The sequence below is a fragment of the Stegostoma tigrinum genome, unplaced genomic scaffold (assembly GCF_030684315.1).
Source record: "Stegostoma tigrinum isolate sSteTig4 unplaced genomic scaffold, sSteTig4.hap1 scaffold_90, whole genome shotgun sequence".
In the NCBI taxonomy this organism is placed as follows: domain Eukaryota; kingdom Metazoa; phylum Chordata; class Chondrichthyes; order Orectolobiformes; family Stegostomatidae; genus Stegostoma; species Stegostoma tigrinum.
Window position 1 is genome coordinate 1,003,154 of NW_026728815.1, and position 17,622 is coordinate 1,020,775.

At 44.9% G+C, this 17,622-nt stretch overlaps 1 long non-coding RNA gene across 1 annotated transcript; it reads right to left on the reverse strand.

The window, feature by feature from the left end:
- Positions 1–2,559: 2,559 nt before the first annotated feature.
- LOC132209379 (uncharacterized) lies at positions 2,560–16,806 on the reverse strand. Its single transcript, XR_009445467.1, has 4 exons — positions 16,659–16,806; positions 13,658–13,805; positions 8,378–8,475; positions 2,560–3,245 (listed from the first exon to the last, which is right to left on the reverse strand). It is a non-coding gene; the product is annotated as an uncharacterized LOC132209379 (long non-coding RNA).
- Positions 16,807–17,622: the final 816 nt, after the last annotated feature.

Below are 17,622 nucleotides of genomic sequence, written 5' to 3' on the forward strand. Positions count from 1 at the left end.
CTCTCACCCAACCTTCTCCAACTATGCTTGTTCCAAGGTACCTGTTAATTTCTCCTTTTCTGCATGTTCAGCACTTGTTCTGAATGTTAGTGCCTCATCCCTGGTACATGCCCCATCTTCCCACCAACACCATCCCTGAAAATCCACACATGGCATCAGAAGTAAAAGAAAATAGCCTGCCAACACTACCTCATTACAAATAGCATTTCAGAATTAAAAAAAAGATGAAGCTATCGAAGTATTCACTCGTTTTGACTCTGATGACGACGACGACTTGGGATGTATTGAACTAGAGATTTTGGAAACACTGAGCCAGGAAACGATATGGTGTATACAAATGCACATTTTTCATTTGAGTACAACAGCAACCAAACAAGTGTGCATGTGACTGCTTTATTTTTCACAAGTCAAGGCCTGTGAGTTTAATCAGATTACCACCTCTCACATTAGCCAGACCAAGAGATATTTGCAAATCTAGCAAAATGAGCCAGAAGTTAAATAAAAATGCTACATCAAGATGCAGAATTGCCTGTCCAAAGTACATTCTTGCTGTCAGAACTCTACAAGCTTTTCAGCACCTGAGACGTGTTCTGCCACAATATCTCTGCCTTTCCCTGGCATTTTTGCACTTCATAGTCTCAACTATAACCTAATGTCTCACAGTGCTCCTGTCTTGCCTGGTGTTTATCACAGGCATAAGCCAGGCAGCTTAGCATTGTTATTACCAGCTGTCAGTCAAGGGCTGGTCAGCAGCTGTGTCAACAAACACATGTTTCAACCAAACGGTCACGTCGCAAAGTCTCAGGGAAACAGTTCTCAGTCAGGGCAAGGGAGATAGTATTCAGTCAGGAGATCCTGACACAGCACGTCCAAGGAATCATTCAATATCAGCCATTTGGGGCAAGCAGGATCTGGGAATCTGTATCGCTACAGTACAGAGAGGTGGCCACACTCACCGCTAATTACATTCTCAAAATGCTCCAGTAGATTTGTTGAGCCTGAATTATGATCATCAATCCAAGCTGACCCTGTCCATTCCTGCCATTGGGGGTCAGTTTGATGAAATTCTCAAGGTGTTCATGAGTTTGGGACGTTCAAGTCCATAGCTCCCTCAAATAGCAACACAAGTGGATAAGACGGTGAAGAATTTCACTTCCATGGTACACAGCATCAGGATCTGGTCAACTTTGATATCTGGCTCATAAGTGAGATGAGGTTTTTTTTTCAAACACATCAAAGCATGCATTGTTCCTACGAGAACAACTGTGGTTCCATTCATGCATTTTTTTTTGTTTCAACCATGAAATGGCTACAGCTTAATCAAAAGTGAAAGTGACCATCAACCAGTTTGAACTGTTGGTTGTCAAACAAATTAAGACAGAGATAAATGTATTTGCAGGATTTTTTTTTAATTAATTTTTAAAAATTCATTCATGGGATCTTGATATCCCTGGATAAGAATGGCAGTTTCCTTCCGTAAAAGACATAGGTTTTTCAACAATGAAAACAGATTTACAGTCATCATTAGATTCTTATTTCAGATTTTGTTGTTTAAACTCAAATTCTACCATCTGGAATGGTGGGTTTCAAACCTAGGTCCCCAGACCGTTATCTCAGTCTCTGTGGAGTAATGGACAGAAGAATAAATAGAAAATAAACCAAGACATTGTGTGATATCTAGTGTATATGTATTCATCATGAGATCCATCACTGCTATGGACAACAGGTAAGGATCTGAGGAGATTGCATTTTCCCCGGACAGAGTCACAATGGTCACCAGGTTTCATAGCTGATTGCATTTTCCCCAATCAGGGATTGTAGTGCAGGACTCATCCCAATCTTTTGTTTCGATTTAAAACTTTCATTTTGTGGATAAAAATCAAAAGAAAAGATTGCATTGTTTCCAATAAACAAATATCTATTACAAATTGAAACATGTCTGGGGAGAGCAATAGAATCTGTAATGGTAAAGGTGTGCAGACATGTTGACCAGGCATAACTAACAAATAAAGGGCCATCAAGATCATCATAGAATTCCTACAGTGTGGAAGACGGCCATTCAGTCCATTGAGTCCACAAGAACCCTCCAAAGAGCATTCCACCCAGTCTCACACCCTACTCTGTCCTTGCATTTTGCATACGTGACACTATGGGCAATTTAGCATAGTCAATTTACCCAATTTGCATATTTTTTGGACTCTGGGAGGAAAATGGAGCACCTGGAGGAAACCCACGCAGGCAGGGTATGGGTAAGACACTCTTCGCAAGTTCAGTGTGGACTTGATGGGCTAAATGGTCTGCTTCCACACCGGAGGGATCCTATGGTCTCCAGAAGCAAGCCCAAAAAACATCGTTAGTATAAGCTAACAGCAGAATCAAAAACCAACTTCACAGTTACTCAGAAATTTGCTGCAAGTTAACCAGTCCTGATGAACCAGGAAATCCCTTTTCACATACCGTGCGGATGGATAGTCTTTCGTCAGTGTGAATGTGTTGATGTGTCATGACAACGTGACTATTTTCAAGGTCTACCTTACAGATACACAACTGATATTAACATTTTATCCACAATACCAGTACCTTTAATTGAACAGGGATCAGTAACATCAGTACAAACAGCCCAAAACCATGGTTCATTTGATAGTGAGAGTGACAGCAAAATCCTTCAACTGTGCTTCTTTGTGAACTCACTGGTGTGTTAACAGTTTGGATGACTGAGTGAATGCTTTCCCACATTTAGAGCAGGTGAATGGTCTCTCCCCCGTGTCACTGAGCTGGTGTAAGGACATTTCAGATGAATCTTCACAGATCATGTGCATTTCTCCCCACTGTGAGAACTGCTTTTTCCTTCAGTGTTCAAAATCCTTAGGTAATTGAGTTGTGATAAACAAAGTGACTGTCAGATCTGGATGTGTTCCTGTTTGAATTCTCTAACTGTAGACTAAGCTTTCAAACAGAAAGCAAGTGCAGTGAGCGAGGAACCAGAAGAACACACACAGATTGTGGAACTGAGAAATCCTCTGGACATTTGTGGAGCGATACTTGGGGAATATGCTGGATTATCATTAGAACAAATTCATAAATAAATATCCTCCAGGTAAGGGATCCAGTCAGTGTTTGCACAAAACTCCTGAAAGAGAGGTGGGAGAGCCAGGGAGGAAGGACAGGCATTGTATAGCTCTGTAACTCAGTCTTTCGATCCCTCTGAAAGACTAAGAACAGTGCAGAAGTAAAATTGTGGAAATCTGAAATGAAAACAAAAAATGCTTAGTCAGAGTTGTACAGCACGAAACAATCCCTTTGGTCCCAGTTGTCCATGCTGACCAGATATCCCAAATTAATCTAATCCCATTTGCAACCATTTGACCTATATTCCTCTAAACCCTTCCTATTCACATGCCCATCCAGATGCCTCTCAAATGTCATAATTGTCCCACCTTCCACCAGTTCCTCTAGCAGGTCATTCTACACAGGCACCACCCACGTTCTCTTTTAAAAAATAACTTTCCCTCTCAGCTTAAACTGGCTACTCACCCTATGCCCACCATAATTTTATTAACTTCTATAAGGTCACCTCTCAGCCTTCAATGCTCCAGGGAAAACAGCCCCAGTGTATTCAGCCTCTCCCTACAGCTCAAAATTTCCAACTCTTCCAACATCCTTGTAAATCTTTTCTGCACCCTGCCAAGTTTAACAGCATCATTCCTACAGCAGGGAGACCAGAACTGAACAGTATTCCAAACACAGCATAATCAATGCCTTATTCAGCCTATAACATGACCTCCCAACTCCTACGCTCAATGCACTGACCAATAAATGCAAGCAGAGCAAATATCATCTTCACTACCTTCTGTACCTACAATCCACCTTCAAGGAACTGTGCACCCGCACCCCAAGGAGTCTCTGTTGTGTAACAGTCCCCAGGGCCTCATCATTAACTGTTTAAGCCCTGCCCTGATTTTCAATACCATAATGCAATATCTCGCATTTATCCAAACTAAACTGATTTCTGGCACTCCTCGGCCCATCAACCCATCTGATTAAGTTCCCATTGTACTTGGAGGCAAACTTCTTTGCTGTTTACTACACCAACAATTTGTGTCATCTGCACACTTACTAACCATTCCTCTAATATTCATTCCACATGATTTGTATCAACGACAAAAAGCAGTGGACCCAGCACCGATCCTTGCAGCACACTGCTGTTCATAGTCATCCAGACTGAAAAAATACACACCCCCCCCCACCCATGATCTTGTCTCCTACTTTCATGCCAATTTTGTTTCAAATAGCTAACTCTCCCTGGATTCCATTTGATCTAATCTTGTTAACCAGTCTGTCATGTGGAGCTTTGATGAATGCCTTGCTGAAGTCCATATAGACAATGTCCACTGCTTTGCCTTCTTCAAAAAACTCAGTCAAGTTAGTGAGACAAGATTCCCCATTCACAAAGCCATGTTGACTATCCCTAATCAGTCTTTGCTTCTCTAAACACATGCAAATCCAGTCCCTCAGAATCCCCTCCAGCAATTTACCCAACACTGACATCAGGCTCAACGGTCGATGGTCCTCCGGCTTTTCCTTAAAGAATGGCACCACATTAGCCAACCGGCCTTCTGGCACTTCACCAGCGTCTATCAGTAATGCAAATATCTCAGCAAGGGACCCAGCGGTAGTACATGTTCCAGGACATCAAAAGGGAAATGTCCTGAAGCCTCACCACCCTCTCTGTTTGTGGGTAACACCTGATCAGGTGCCAGGGACCTATCCACCTTTATGCAGTTTAAGATGTACAGCACCTAGACCACTGTAATATGGACACTTTTCACAACTCATTATTTATGTCTCCAAGCTCTCTAGCTTCCATATCCTTCTCTGCATTAAATACTCATGTGAAACATTTATTTACTATCTCAGCCTCTTGTCTTTTTTTAAATATGTCTTTCTCCTCTCATCTTACACGTGTCCCCTTGTCTTGAAATCGCCCAAGCCTCGGGAAAAAAAGCCCTTAATAGCAACATAATCTGTGCCCTCATGATTTTTTAAGTCTCTGTAAGGTCACCCCTTAACCTCCTATGCTCCAGTGACAAAAGTCCTAGCTTTGGCAGCCGATTTTAATAATCAAGCCCACCATTCCTGGCAACATCCCAGCAAATCTTTTCTGACCTGTCTCCAGTTTAATAATAACATCTTTCCTGTAACAGGGTGACCAGAACTGCACATAATACCTCAAATGAAGCTTCACCATGTCCTGTACAATCTCAACATAACATCCCAACTCCGAGACTCCAAAGGTTGAGCAATGAAGGCAAGTGTGCGAAACAACTTGTTAACCAGCCTGTCTACCGGTCTCCATAAACTTCAAAGTAGTATGTACCTGAATCTCCGCATTTCTCTGTTCCACAACACTACCCTGGGTGCAACCATCAATTGTGTACGTCCTACACTTGTTCATTTTACCAAAATACAATGTCTCACATTTATTCAAATTGAACTTCATCCTCCACTCCTCAACCCATTGAGCCAATTGATCAAGATCTTGCTGTCATCTTAGATAACCTTCACTAAACACTATAAACACCATTTCTAGCATCATCTGCAAACTTATTAATTTTGTACCTTAAATTCTCTTCCAAATCATTTATGTTAACGAGAAACAAAGAAGTTGACCCTGTACTGATTGCTGTGGAACACAGCTGGTTACAGAACTCCACTCTGAAAAATCCTCCAGCACCACGGTCTCTCCTACAACTCAGCCAATTTTGCTCCCAATTAGCAAGCTCTTCCTGAATCATATGTGATCTAACTTTACTCATCAGTCTACCATGTGGAACCCTGTCAAAGGCTTCACTCTCATTCCAGAGGTGCTGCAAATCTGACCCTGCCATTTGTCCAACGCCCTCTTGATTATGCCTTAAAAAGTTAATCCCAACTCTCTTTTGATCATAACTGCTAAATCTGCATCCAGCTGCCATTCAGTCTGTTCCAGGTCCTGGGAACTTGCTGAGTCAAGTAATCTTTACATTTTCACCCTGCATTATTTGCCAATTATCTGAGTGTTGTATTCTGCGGTTACCAACGTTGACATGGTTAATAATTTTTCTCTCTCTGCAAACTAATATCCTGGAAACAAATTTACTACTCGACAAAATCATTGCTAATTAGCCCCAAGGAGAATTATCTCAGCTTCGTCTAGCTCTCTCCAAACCAGAAACCCATCATAATTTTAATTTCCTTATGGGATATCTGGGCAAAGACCACTAATATTGATTGCCCATTTTTATTTGATTTGGAGAAAGTGATGGTGAACCACTTCCTGTAACTGCTGCACTCCACGTGCTTCAAGTACACCACTGTGCTGTTTAGATGATAATCTGCCCTGAAGCCTCACCACCCTCTCTATCGCAGGAATCATACCTCAAACCTCACCACCCTCCCTATCATGAGAATGACCCTCAAGCCTCACTACTTGCACTATTGCAGCCATCACCTCGAGCCTCACCACCCTCCACATTCCTGAAATCCCTCTCCAGCCTCACGACCTGCCTATCGTTGGAATCCCTCTCTAGCCTCTGAATTCTCACCATCTCTGTAGATTCCTCCAGTCTCACAAACCTCACCTCTAATCTCCTCCAGATTTCAAGGTGAGAGGGGAAAGTTTAAGGGGGATATGTGTGGTAAATTCTTTACACAGCGGGTGGAGTGTGCCTGGAACGCATTGCCAGCGGAGGTGGTAGAGGTGGGCACGATCGCATCATTTAAGATGTATCTAGACAAATACATGAATGGGCAGGGAGCAGAGGGATACAGATCCTTGGAAAATAGGTGACAGGTTTGGATAGAGGATCTGGATTGGCACAGGCTTACAGGGCCGAAGGGCCTGTTCTTGTGCTGTAATTTTCTTCATTCTTTGTTCAACACCCTCCTGTTTCTGTAAATTCCTCCAGCCCATATAAACTTCCTCAGCTCTAATTGTCTTTACCCTCACAAACCTCCCTTTGTTTGACATCTAATCCAGCCTCACAATCCTCACCATTTCTGTAACCTCCTCCAACCTCACTTTTCCCGACATTTGAAATCTTCTCCAGTCTCAGAAACCTTCCAGTCTCTAATATTTTCCAGCCTCACAAATCTCAATATGTCCCTTCCTCTAATACATTCCTAATGATGATGCCCCATTTTTATTCCTCCACTTGATGGTGGCACTTGCAGTTTCCTGGGATTCAAGCTCCAGAAATTCCTGGTAAACCACTTCATCTTTGTACCTCACTTTTCTCCAGAAAACACTGAGCAATCATGAGTCATTCATTCTAATATCTTATTTTCTGAAATGGCTTGAAATATTGCTGGGCATCTTCCTATGTGAAGAGTCTCAGAGGTCTACAGTACAGAAAGAGGCTCTGTGGCCCATTCAGCCTGTGCCAGTTAAAAAACCACTACCTAACTACTCTAATCTAATTTTCCAGCACTTGGCCCATAGACCTGTCTGCGTTGGCATCACAAGTGTGCATCTAAATATGCCTTAAACGCTATGAGGATCTCGGTGCCTACCACCCTCACAGACAGTGAGGCTCAGTGCCATTGTCACAGCATGATGACATCACAGGCAGGAACAGAGACGAGCTGAGTCTGTGCAAACCAAAGATCCCCCACACACTGTGAAGGACGGGAGGGTCCCTGATAGGGGGCAGAGGAGATTTAACAGAATGGTTTGTAGGAAGAGGGTTTTTAGTTGCATGGATAGGGCTGTTTTTGTTTTAAATTATTCTTTCATGTGACTTGGGTGTTGCTGGTACATATTGAGAATATCCATCTACAATAGACAGACTCTCCTTCTCAACCTCTCCTCTTGCCTGGGGTGTGGTAATCTTCAGGTTAAACCAGCCCTATGGTCAAGTAGGACTACGGTGACATTACCTTTGACACAGTGATGCCACTGTGCCTCAGTGGTGTAGAGGGGAATGTTGAATGTGGTGGATGTGACACCACTCTGACACAGTGCTTCATCTGGAGGATGTTCACTTTCTTTCATATTGTCAAGGCTGCACTGATGCAGGGAAGTGGAAAATGTTTCAACACAAGCCGGATGAGTTCCTTATCGACAGCAAACAAACAGTCAGTCATTGGGGAATCAGGTGTTTGGGGAAACTGAGATTATTCTCCTTGTAACAAAGGGTTTTGAGGGGACCTTTGACAGAGATGTTTACAAAAGATATACATTACGATGATAAAACGTACACCCACTCATCAACTGACCAGACAAATAATTACAGGATATATATTGAAAGTTTACAGGATGATCTATTGAGAGAATGGGGTGATTTAAAAGAGAAATTTTACGTGGCAAATGGGAAATGAGCAGGAATACAACACTCACATAATGTGAATATCCAGGTCCTGATGAATTGAGTAATTCTGTCAGAGTTTGGTGTTACAATTATTGAGATTCCCACCTGAAAGTCCACTTGTAATATCCTGTAACACAAATTCATAAAATCCATCAGTCAGTCCGGTTAGAAATTCACACCATCCCCTCCTCCTGGCCGAGGATAACTGTGCATTGTTCCTGATACACATTATTCCTTGTGGGGGTCAGCAGTTGATTCAGGGGAAAATCTATTTGGGTTTCTAGGAATTTCCACCTTGGGACTTCATGTCACTAAACAGATCAGCAGGTTTTTGACACATGGCAAAGAATGCGAGAGTTAGTGAGATGCAGGCAGCAGGATTCGCTTCCTTTTCTTTCCTTCTGTGCTGCTGCACTGCCACAATGAGACAATGGGCCGGAAAAGCTGATGCAGCTTGATGGACAAGTTGTCTCGATTCTGAGCAATGGACAGTAAGCTTCTGGTCATTCAAAAGAATGTCCCTTAAAAAGATAGCAATTACATATGCGCCGTGTTGCCCAGTGCTCCCAACAAAAAGAATGAGGGAGGATCTCATAAAAAAAAGTGGGATAACAGTCAAGTTCCATGAGGGTTACAGTTTATAGAGAGACATTGATAAATGGGCAAGAAGTTGGCAAATGGAGTACAAATGTGGGAAAATGTGAAGTTGTTCATTTGAGGAGACAACCAAAGAACAGTGTTATTTAAAAGGTAAAATCTGTGGAAAACTATAACACAACGGGACTCAGGAATAATTGTGCAGGAAACACGAAACACGCACACAGTTGCAATAGGTAATCCGGGAGGGTAATGGGATGTTATCCCTTATGTCAAGGTATTTGTAGTATAAGAGTTTGGAATACAAGTCTTAGGGCAAATGTACAAATTGCTGGCAAGACAACATCTGGAGGAATGCGAGCAGCTTTTTTGGTCCACTTATTCGAGCAAGTATGTCACTTCACTGGAGGCATTTCAGAGAAGATGGACTAGCACGATCACTGGTTTGGAGGGACTATCATTTAAGCTAAGACTAAACAGGCCTGGAATCTACTATTTAGATTATTGAATTTTGACAGATGAGATAATTAAAAATATAGGATTTTTAAGTGGGTTTACAGGATAAATGTTGAGGTGATATTTCCGATCGTGGGAGCAGATTCCTGATCAGGCAGACAATAAAGGGTTCTCTTTTGGAATCGTCAAGTTTAAGGCAACAAAGACATGGGTAAGGGGTTTCGGTCACAAATGAACTAGAGTGAGGTGGAGAGAAGGAGCATTTTAGAGATTGAAATTTCTGACATGTGATTGAGAAGATGTATGTTAGGATGTTCATCGTGAGGCCAGATGTGAGAACATTATTGAGAAAAGTGCAGTTCAAACTCAGGCAGTTCCCAGAAAGAGGGATGGATTCAGTACAGTGGTAAGGAAAAGTACTTTGTAATAATAACTGAAGGGACTGTGTTTAACTATCACAAGGTTTTATTGGAGGAAATTTCAGCTAATCAAGTAGTGGAAGTATGACAAGCAGTTTTATAATTGAGTAATAGTGGAGCAAAGGAGAGTGATGAGGGGGGAGTTAGATCTGAACATTGTAGAATACATGTAAAACCTGACAGTGCTTGTGGAAGACCTCACCTCCTGGCAGTATGTCGGTGAGAAACAGGATGGACCAAGGATAGACCCTTGAGAGACAACAACGACATTGATTTCAGGCAGGAGTGGAGATGGAGTGGGATTTTCCAACGAGGTCAAACATTGGTTTTAAACAGAAAGGGTGAGAAGGACATAGCCAGAAGAGAGAAGCAGACAGAACAAGTAACAATATCTGTGAATTGGCATGGGCGGCGGCAGGGCTGGTGGGGGTGGGGGGGTGGAGAAGAGGCAAGGAGGAGGAGAAATAAGAGAGAGAGTTCGAATGTTTGGAGTTTAAGAGAATAGGAAAAAGGGTTAGGATAAGTTCTGATAAGGCCTGACATGAGACTGGACAAAGATGCAAGTTTAAGCCTAAAACGAGGAGCAACGTGCCAGGCAATTTGGTTTGGTGGGCTTGTGGGAGAGAGGGAAGCAGCAGAGGCAGCTGATTGGATTGCCTCAATCTTAGTGACATAGAAACTCCATGTGTCTCCCTCACTTGCTGTTGGTGGGGAGGATGGAGGAGACAGGATGATGCACAGCATTTTGCAAAGAAACAAAGCCTGCATTGGTGATTTTAACTTTTATCTAGAATATTAAAATGTACAACAGAAGTCTGGGTCGAATCCCATCGCAGCAAATGGTGGAATTTGAACTCAATTTAAAAGAGACTGGAATTAAGAATCAGCTGGTTGCCAAGGAACCATTGCGAATGGCAGAAAACAAAAACAAAAAATCTAATGTCCTTCAGGGAAAAAAAATTGCCAACCAAGCCACTCAGTTGCAAAATCTCAACAAAGGTATGAAGCTGGGTGGCCCACTTGGCATCTACCAAAGCACGAGGAAAGACACCTGCAGAATTAATCCTATCGACTCCACAAACTCCTCTTTACTCATATCTGGGGGCTCGCGGCAAAACTTGGAGAGGTGACTCAAAGTCTAGACAAGAAACAGCATCAGACTCTTGTAAACTAACCTTACAGACAACAACACATCACCACTGTCCTCAGTGAAGGCCTGTCCCACGAGCAGGACAGACCCGGCAGACGTGGCAGCACAGTGCTATTCTGACCGGATTATTTGTCCTGAGAGTACTCGACATCGACGCCTGGAAGCCTCATGGCTCCTGCTGGTTACCGTGTATCATCCTTCCTCGGTTGATAAATTGACAGCAGTATTATTGCTAGATTATTAATCCAGAGACCCAGATAGCATTCTGCGGACCTGGGTTCGAATCCTGCCATGGCAGATGGTGAAACCTGAGTTATGTAATTATCTGGAATTACGAGTCTAATGATGACCATGAAACCATTGCTGATTATCAGGGACGACTCATCTGGTTCATTTGCATCCTTTTGGGAAGGAAATCTGCCATCCTTACCTGGTCTGCAATACATGTGACTCCAAACCCACAGCAATGCGGTTGACTATTAACTGCCTTCTGGGCAATAAACACTGGTCCAGCTGGTGATTTCCATATCCCAAGAGTGAATTTTAATTGAAAAAAAACAACTCCATGTTGAACAGCACTTGGAGGAAGCACTGAGAGTGTGAATGGCACTACTTGTACTCAAAGCCCACTGTCCAGAGTAGTTTGCAGGAGGATTACCAATCAAGCTGGTTGGATCCTCAAGGACAAAGCTGCCTGGCTGGGACTGCAGCAGGTGGTGCCACAACCAACAGAAGGGAAAAACATAGCTGGTCTCATCGTCACAAATTTCCCAGCTACAGATGCACCTGTCCGTGACAGGATTGATAACAGCGACCAGCGCGTAGTCCTGTGGAGACAAAGCCTCATCTTAAACTTGAGAATACCCCCATTGCGTGATAATAAAATGTGAGGCTAGATGGACAAAGCAGGGCCAGCAGCATCTCAGGAGCACAAAAGCTGACGTTTCGGGCTTAGACCCTTCAGAGGAGATGCTGCTGGCCCTGCTGTGTTCATCCAGCCTCACATTTTATTATCTTGGATTCTCCAGGATCTGCAGTTCCCATTATCACTGATACAATACCCACCATTGCGTTGGGTGGCACGAACTTCAGCTGAAAGGGACAGACTTGGAACAGACAAAAGGAACTCAAAACCAGATATCTATGAGGCTTTGTGGGACATCAACAGCAGCAGAGCTTAATCCGGCACAGGCTGTAACCTCGTGGCTCAGCATATCCTACAGTCAATCATTAGCATTGATTCAAGGGATCAACACTGGTTGAATGGATAGCATTGGAGGGCATGCCGAGAGCAGCACCAGGCATACCTAAAAATAAGGTGCCAACCTGGTAAAACTACCAAACAGGACTATCTGCATGCCAAATAGCATAAGCAGCAAGAATTAGAGCTAAGCCACCCCTAACCATTAGATCAGATGCAAGCTCTGCAGTTCTGCCACACCCAGTCGAGAATGGTGATGGACAATTAAGCAACTCATTAGAGGAAGCATACCAAAAATCCCCATCCTTACTGACAGAGCAGCCCAACCTATCCACGCAAAAGATAAGACTGCAGCAAATTTCAGCCAAAAATGCCAATTGGATGACCCATCTCACCTTCTCCAGAGGTCCCCGACATCAGAGATGTGAGTTTTCATCCAATTTGATTAATTTCAAATAATATTAATAAATGAATGAAAGGTTACAGACCCTGGCAACACTCTGACAATAGTAATGATGACTAGTGCTCTAGACCTTGCTAGGCGCCAAGCCAAACTGTTTCAGTCCTGCTCCAGCGCTGGCATCTATTGACAATTTGGAAAACTGCCCAGGTCTGTTCAGCAAAAAACACAGCAAATCCAACCCGACCAATTTCTCCTCAAGCAGTCTACTCTCTATCATCAGTAAAGTGATGGGAGGGTTTGTCAACAGCAGTATTAAACAGCACTTACTCAGCAGTAACCTGCTCAGTGACACCCAGTTTGAGTCATGGCGAGCACTCGGTTCCTGATCTTATTACAGACTTGATCCACAAATTCACAAACAGCTGAATCCTGAGGTGAGGTGAGGGTAACTGCAGAGTCCTGCACCAAAAACCACTTACTTCCACTTCAGTGGAAATGACCCATAAGTGACACCTTAGTTTCAGCTCATCTGCTGAACCTCTCATCTATTCCTGTGTTACCTCTTGACTTAGCTATCCAAACTCACTGCTCGTCAGCCTCCCACATTCAACGTCCTTGTAACCTCAAGAATACCTAAACTTCTGCTGCACACAAGTTCATTTGTACCAAGACCTGTTCACCCATCACTGCTGTGCTCCCTGACCCACAAAGCCTCCTATTTAGAAGCAATTTAAAATTCCCACCCTTGATTTAATTCCTGGCTGTGATGAGCCCTATCTCCCTGCACCACACAACCTTCAAGACTTCGACAACTCATTTAGTTCCAAACTCCAACAATGCGTTTAATCATTGCTTCACTTTGGGAGGCTGTTTCTACAGTTGCCAGGCAACATGGTCTGGAATTCCCATGATAAACCTCTTAGGTTTGCTTTCCTTCTTTAAGATAGTCATGAAAACCTGCAAGTTTAGTTACTTTCTGGTCACCTGACCTAATATGGCCTTACGTCAAAAGTTTCTTGATAATATTTTTGTGAAATTATAAAACATGATAAAAATACAAGTTGTTTGTTGACTTGGACATACGCCGTTAGCTCTTCAGTATTGCTAGATGAATGATCTGTAACTTCTCAAATGGCCGCATTGTGGGAGCATCTTCATCATACAAACTGCAGCAGGACACGAGAGTTAACTTCTCCACTAGCAACAGGGCTTTGGCAACGATCGCTGGTATCTGTGGAAGGAGAAACAGAGCAAATGTTGCAGAAGTGCAAAATGAATGACACAGAATAAAAACGCTGTCGAATTTGGTGGTCTGAAATGGAAGAAAAATGCACTCTCTTTCTGGGAAAATATTTCCTGACTGTGAAAGATACCATTCAAAAATTAATCTGGTAACAGAGCAGCACGTGGTCAGGGGGTGGGCAGCAGTGGAAAATTTATTGACAAAAAGGTATAAGGAAGTAACAGTAAAATACTACAGAGATCAAATATACCCATCATTAGAGACTGAAGAGATTAAACACGGACAAAGGTGATCAGGGAGCACAGAAGTGAGCAAGAGCAGTGCGAGCTGCTATTATCCCACACTCTGGGAAAGAAATCCAGAAGAAACAAACATTTCTCTTGGATAAGAGATAATAGGAACTGCAGATGCTGGAGAATCCAAGATAACAAGTTGTGGAGCTGGATGAACACAGCAGGCCAAGGAGCAGGAAAGCTGACGTTTCGGGCCTAGACCCTACATCAGAAATGTGGGAGGGGAAAGAGGTTTCTGAACTGAATAGGGAGACAGGGGGAGACAGATCAAAGATGGAGAGAAAAGATATGTGGAAAGGAGACAGACAAGTCAAAGAGGCCAGCATGGAGCAGGTAAAAGTGAGTATCGGTGGGGAGTTGGGAGGTGCTAGGTCAGTCCAGGGAGGTGGGATGAGTTTCGTAGGCAAGAAATGGGGGTGCAACTGGAGGTGGGAGGAGGGAATAGGAGAGAGGAAGAACAGGTTAGGGAAGCAGAGACAACCTGGGCTAGTTTTGAGATGCAGTTGGGGGGAGGGGAGATTTTGAAGCTTGTGAAATCCACATTGACACCATTGGGCTGCAGGGTTGCCAGGCAGAATACGAGTTGCTGTTCCTGCAAACCTTGGGTGGCATCATTGTGGCACTGCAGGTGGCCCAGGATAGGCATTACGTCTGAGGAAAGGGACGGGGAGTTGAAATGGTTCACGACTGGGAGGTGCAGTTGTTTATTGTGAACTGAGTGTAGGTGTTCTGCAAAGTGGTCCCCAAGCTTCCGCTGGGTTTCCCCAATATAGAGGAGGCCACAACGGGTACAGGGGATGCAGTATACCACATTAGCAGATGTGCAGGTGAACGTCTGCTTGATGTAGAAAGTCTTCTTGCGGCCTGGGATGGGGGTGAGGGAGGAGGGAGGTGGTGTGGGGGCAAGTGTAGCACTTCCTGCATTTGCAGGGAAGAGTGCCAGGTGCAGTGGGGCTGAAGGGGAGTGTGGAGCGGACAAGGAAGTTACGGAGAGTGTGGTCCCTCCGGAAAACAGGCAAGGGTTGGGAGGGGAAGTGTCTTTGGTGTTGAGGTCAGATTGCTGATGGTGGAAATGTCAGAGGATGATGCGTTGGATCCAGTGATTGGTGTGGTGGTACGTGAGGATGAGGGAGATTCTTTCTCGGTTGTTATTGCAGGGACGGTGTGCGAGTTAGGAGTTGTGGAAAAATGCAGGAGACACGGTCAAGAGCATTCTCGATCACTGCGCGGGGGGAGATGCGGGTGAAAAGAGATGGGGGTGGGGTTGTGGTCCTTGAAAAGAAACATCAGATGTACGGGAGTGGAATCCTGGGAGCAGATGCGGCGGAGGTGAAGGAATTGGGAAAAAGAGATGGCATTTTTTGGAGGGCAGTGGGTGGGAGGAGGTGTATTCTAGGTAGCTGAGAGAGTCGGTGGGCTTGAAATGGATATTGGTTTCTAGACGGTTGCCTACGATGGAAACAGAGGTCCAGGAAGGTGAGAGAGGTGTTAAGAGATGGCTCAGATGAGCTTAAGGTTGGGGTGGTAGGTGTCGGTGAAGTGGACGAACTGTTCAAGCTCCTCGTGGGAGCACGAAGCAGTGCCTATATAGTAATCCATGTACCGGACGAAGAGGTGGGGTTCAGGGCCAGTGTATGTATGGAAGAGGGATTGTTCCGACAAAGAGGCAGGCATAGCTTGGGCCCATGCGGATACCCATGGCCACCCCCTTTGTCTGTAGGAGGTGGGAAGAGTTGATAGAGAAGTTGTTGAGGGTGAGGATAAGTTCACCTAAGCGCATAAGGGGGTCAGTAGAGGGGACCTGGTCAGACCTGCAGTACAGGAAATATCATAGAGCTTTTAGGCCATCTGTATGGGGAAATGCAGGTGCTAATGTGGTATACTGCATCCGCTGTACCCGTGGCGGCCTCCTCTACATCAGGGAATCCAAGCAGATTCTTGGGGACCACTTTACAGAACACCTACACTCAGTTCGCAACAAACAACTACTCATCCCCACCTCCCTAACCTGTTTTTCCTCTCACCTATCCCCTCCTCCCTAGACTGACCTAACCCCACCTACATTCACCTTTACCTGCTCCATCCCCACCTCTTTAACTTGTCTGTCTCCTCTCCACCTGTCTCCCCCTCTCTCCCTGTTTATGTCAGAATCCCCTTCCCCTCCCCCATTTCTGAAGGGTGTAGGCCCGAAAAGGTCAGCTTTCCTGTTCTTCTGATGCTGCCTGTCCTGCTGTGTTCCTCCAGCCCCACACCTTGTTCTCTCACTTTCTGCCAGAGGCGGCTGCGCATGCGCCCAGCTTCACCCCAGCTCTTTCAAAGTTGAAGCTGTCGCGCATGCGCCCCGCGGATCATTGCCCCCAATAAAGATGATGACGGTCACACGGGCCTATCATCTGAGGCATTGATTTGTTTTCTGCAAACGTGAGTCTGGGAGTTTCAAATGTGTGTTTTCCGACGTGCACTGTTGATAAAACTTCGAAACCCATACGAATATCACTTCCCTCCAGATTTCTGCCGTTTTGCTTTCGTTACTGTGGCCTGCTCTTACCTCAATTGCACAAATCTTGGTCTCAGCGAAGGATCTAGGCCCGAAGCGTCAGCTTTCCTGCTCCTCTGATACTGCTTGACCTGCTGTGTTCATCCAGCTGCACACTTTGTTATCTCGAATTCTCCGGCCTCAGCAGTTCCGGTTGTCTCAGCAAACTCTGGACCGCTCTTGTGGATGATCACGTGGTTTTCACTGATCCCGCCCTCTCTTCATTCTTCCATTTTCTCCCCTTTGGTCCAGGAACTCCCCACCTACGTCCGTGACACCACCCACGCCCTCCACCTCCACCAGGTCTTCCAATGCCCTGGCCCCCAACACCTCATCTTCACCATGGACGTCCAGTCCCTATACACCTGCATTCCACATGCAGATGGCCTCAAGGCCCTCCGCTTCTTCCTGTCCCGCAGGCCCGACCAGTCCCCCTCCACCGACACCCTCATCCGCCTAGCTGAACTCGTCCTCACCCTCAACAACATCTCTTTTGACTCCTCCCACTTCCTACAGACTAAGCGGGTGGCCATGGGCACCCGCATGAGCCCCAGCGATGCCTGCCTCTTTGTAAGTTACGTGGAACAGTCCCTCTTCCTCACCTACACAGGCCCCAAACCCCACCTCTTCCTCCGGTACATTGATGACTGTATCGGCGCCGCCTCTTGCTCCCCAGAGGAGCTTGAACAGTTCATCCACTTCACCAACACCTTCCACCCCAACCTTCAGTTCACTGGACCATCTCCAGCACATCTTTCACCTTCCTGGACCTCTCAGTCTCCATCTCAGGCAACCAGCTTGTAACTGATGTCCATTTCAAGCCCACCAACTCCCACAGCTACCTAAAATACACCTCCTCCCACCCACCCTCCTGCAAAAATTCCATCCACTATTCCCAATTCCTCCACCTCCGCCCCCACAATAAGACATTCCACTCCCGCACATCCCAGATGTCCAAGTTCTTCAAGGACCGCAA